Genomic DNA, 4,723 nt, shown 5'->3' with positions numbered 1-4,723 from the left:
CATCAGGGTCATCAGGTGGGCCCACAACACCTCTAGAGGGCTTATCTGCGACATCTGGCGTCCCAGATGTGCCCCCCCCTCTGCTTATACCCCTTCTGATGCCGCTGGTGTTATTTTGGGTCCCAGGTGTCGTCTCTCCTATTAATCCAGAGCCGCCGACTTGCCTGCTCGGCAGCACTTGAGAGGGCTCTGATGGCTTGGCGTTGGTCTTGGCCTCGGATTCCCGTGTCCTTAAGTAGCCCAGTAGTTGACTTGCCTACGAAGCCTCAGCGTACTGAAGGCTCTTGTGTTCGTAGGGCCTCCACCACAGCATCCTTCCGGGGCATAGTAAGCTCTGTGATGTAGATGGTGTGAAGTTAAGAGGACCAAAGAAGCACGAGACCTGGTCTGAGGTTAGTAACGGCGATCTCAGAGCCTTTGATTCAGATCCGCCGATAACTTGCAGTCTCGTGCCTCTCCAAGCTGGCAGGTATCTGACTTCAATGTACAAAACATGTTCAAAACATACAGAAAACAAAACACCGTGGATGACTTTTTACAAAATCTGTATTTGCCAAAAAAAAAGTAAAATTTGCAAAGTGAAGTCTGTTTTTTTTTTGTTTTTTTTACAATATCAGTGAAATTTACAAAAACAAGATGGTGCAGGAACGCTTGTTGCAATCCGATGTTTGACAAATGAAGTCGTCTACACTGCAACAAAATCAGCTTTTAAACAAAAAGAGGCGAGACAATGAAAATCATAACAGTTTTTTGTCACATTTTATAGCGCAGGCTGGTTGGTCAGTCCTAAGAACTACTCACTTAACCGGACAATCCCCCAAAATGTCAAGATGCTGCAAAGCAAGGCACTGAACCCTGAACAGCAGCACTGGAGCTGCTCATTGGCGATTAATGAAGAAATCAACTGAAAGCTTTGGGAAGCTCTGGTAAACTGAGGTGAGAAGAGCGCCGACTTTGAGGCAATCTGAAGTGGTCTCGACAGGAATGTGAATGAGAGCCGTCAACGTTTTAGCCAAAAGAAGATCCACTTGTACATACAAAGACCTTTTCAGATGTGTGAGATGAGAAGCGTCATGGAAGTCTCCTTTCTCCATCTCTAACAGTCGTAGTGTCGAGTCGGAACCGCAATCCGTCTAGTAGTGATTGTAAATGTTAAGGCAGGAACTCACACAGACAGCAGCAGAATAAAAAACTTAGCTACAGTCTACCGAACAGTCGATCAGTCCTCAGGTAAACACATTTTCACATCGATAATCAAAGAAACTGATCTAATGTGGGATGAGGAATAACAAGAAGTCTAAGTGTGTAGTACCACAGAGTGTGGTTGTATAGGCATATATATATATACATATATATATATATGCCGGCTCGCTGTACATTATCATTCCTTACATAGCAGGAGGTTCTCCCCTTCATTATAGTCTATTAGTTGTCAATCCCCAAATAGTGTTTACCTTTATTAAAATATAGTAAGTAAGTGATGAATCAATATGTGCAGATTCAATATTCTAATTTGAGATCTTCACCTGATTGTCATTCAGCTCAGCTTTTATAACTTTTAGGACCTAATGATTTAAATAAGGGTTATTAGAGTGTTCATACTGGGAAGTTGATTTACCTTAAAAAAAAAGTATCCGCTGAGTGAGACGCCTCTTTCCCAATGTAAGTCTATGGGGAAAAGTCTTTTTGGGCCCAATGGCATCACGTGACGGACACGGAAGTTGTAGTACTGCCGTTTGGCCACTAGGAAAACTGGGCTCAACAACCAGAGCTGTTCCTGGGGGCTTGAAGTAGGCGAGGGCGGAGAAAATAAAAAACTGGGACAATCACCAATCCTGCTTTTGATTTCGATGGTCAAAATCGGAAGTTCATTTCGATCGATTTAGAATCGAAATCGTGACACCCCTAGTAAGCAGCCGAGGACACAAAGTAGAAAAACACCTACTTTAGCAGGAATTTCTTCTGAGTGAATGATGAACCAACGTTCACCTGCGGTGGCACGCAAACATGAACAACACATGTTTATAGGAAATGGAAACTACATTTTCTCTGCTCCCACTGGTGCTAAAAGTTCATAACTACAACTTCAAGTTACAGACAACGACGCCTGGAAGGAAGCGTTTTCACTGAAGCGTACTGCTGCTATTATGCTCCTCTTCCAACAAGTGTAGCTACACAACATGAATAAACAGTAAGAGTGGCTTTAGTTCTCCGACCATAGCTGGCTGTGCTTTGCAGGAATTATCAACAATGTTAGAAAACTACTGTAAAAAGCCTTCCTCCTACTCTTCGTACGTACAAGGCCTCACAGTCGTTGGTTTCAATGTGTTCGCTGTGTCAGCAGGAGTTCAGCTGTACACGACAACGAGAACAGCGAGCGCGCTACGCCATCCAAAACACGTCCACCACCTCCCTCCTGTTTAGTTGCAGTCTTGACTTTGGTAACACTTTATAATAATAACCATCATTAAGAAATGGTACGTTGATAGTTATATTTGATTTTAAATTAATAATTCTGAATTTGAATTGATAATTATAATTAATGATTTTTACTACTATTAGTAATGCGATCATTTCTGTTATTTTAGCATTAGGTTGTGTGACATGAAATATAATTAGTTTATAAATTATATATTGTATCATATCTGATAAGAGACGATAATTACATTCTGATTACATTAATAAACTATTTATTAACAGTTTATTGTTGCACACATTATAACATTTTATATACTATATTTAGTATTTGTTAATGATTACCAAATGATTTTTAAACTTTTAAGAAATAGTTTGTAAAACATCTATAAACATTACATATAGATGGACCAGAAACCAAATTATTAACCATTTACAAATGATTAACTATCTGTGTAAATAACCATTTAACAAAGTATTATAATCATCAACTTTATAACAGCCATCCAAATAATGTGTATAAATGGTTTACAAACCAATTATTGACCATAAACTCAGTATGAGTTATATACTGTATATTTATAACTCGTACTTATATTATTTCATTGTTTGTTAACAGTAAAATAACTATTACTATACTATAGTAAAGTTTAATTAACTATCAATTTACCATTAATTAATAACGGTTATTATAAAGTGTTATCTGACTTTTTTTGTTGAGACAAAAAGCGACAGAAGATGTCATCTCGGGGCGCTTTAACTAACCGCAGATACTTTTGGTTCGGTTTCTCAGTGCACAAAGTAAAGCGGACTAAATATCAAATTAAGTTGCTGAGGGGCGTTTACGACGGAGCGAATTTAGCTTTTTTTCGTCTTGAGAGCTGCCACTTCTACGCAGGAGATCACAGACTTTGATATATTGCTGTTTTTTCACTTTGACTCGGCGCTGATCTTCTGTGAGTTTATCTCAAATTACTTCATAAACGTCACTATTTTTGTGGACTTTTATTTAGAATATTCTGTCTGTTCTCTTCGGCCCAGAGTCAAGCAAACATCAGACTTCTGCAGAAGTCCAGGTCAGCCCTCTCCCACTCATGTTAACCTGTCGTTTACCTGTGTACCATCTGTTGCCGAGTAGTGGAAGCGTTTTCCTTTATCTTTTAGAAATAAAGCACTCGCACCGTGAGGTGGATTCAGCAGCGCTCTGCCAGAAGCATCAACCAGGAAATCCAACATTAGTCGGTTCAACAGCAGAACGTGACAGCAGGCCGTTTACTGAAAACAACAGCCGCTGTGTGTTTGTTGAAGGAGAGCGATGACGTTACGAGGAAGCTGTCGTGCAATACAGAATAAAAACAACTCACTGATTGCCTAAAAAGCAGCTCAAGTAGATTTTCTACCAAAGAAGAGTCATTAGTTTGTGACGTGAGTTACCTCTACCAGCTACCGACTCTTCTAAAACACTACGGCGAAAATAGAAAGAACGTTAAAACGGGGGTACGATTTTTATCAGTTTTGTTTTTTCATGTTTCTGTTAAACCTTTCCTGCTCGTCTCGGTTCATGGTCAACACGTCACGTCTGGTCTAAAAAATAAAAAAAATAAATGAAATGTCTAGTGTCTATTATCTGGAATCAACCGGGAGTGCAGCTTCTATCTCTCATTGACAGTGCTTCAATAATCATCACATCTCGCTCTAAAATTAACAAAGAAATAAATCATAATAATAATAATAATAAAACAATCACAAAATAGAGATAGCAAAACATCAAAACTGATATATCTCTCTATGTTCATCGTACTTACACAGGAAAATAAGGAGGAAATAAGAGGAAAATTCATCTGTTTAAAAAACCCCACAACTCCAGTGTTTACCTTTTGACTTAGTGTTTGTTTGCTTGTTTACAACAGGAAGCTAGTATTTATATGGCTACAAAATAAAGACTCATTTCTGGGTCAAAAGATTTCCTCCCTCAGTAGTAAAGTTCTGGGTGTGATGAGGACCGAGTCTGGGATCCGTCCGCGGGAGAAGTCTTCGTAGTGAGAAAATTTCCAGACCGTCAAATAGTAGTGAGATTAAAAATGTGGCTCCGCACAGTCTCTAAAATCCGCCGCCGGCTCCTTCAAAGCATCCGATTGGTGTGCAAAACCCCACCGTCACACGTAAAATCCAGGTAAGGTCCAAATGGAGAAATAAAAACAGCCACAATCGTTCCAGGTCTTCAATTAAAACAAAACGTTTAAATGAAATCGGCTAAAATCACTCGACAGGCAAAGTTCTCTGCTCTCACGCACATGTATGAGCCATG

This window comes from Sebastes fasciatus, chromosome 7 (genome assembly GCF_043250625.1).
Source record: "Sebastes fasciatus isolate fSebFas1 chromosome 7, fSebFas1.pri, whole genome shotgun sequence".
Classification (NCBI taxonomy): Eukaryota; Metazoa; Chordata; class Actinopteri; order Perciformes; family Sebastidae; genus Sebastes; species Sebastes fasciatus.
Note: the sequence above shows the minus strand (reverse complement) of the source record.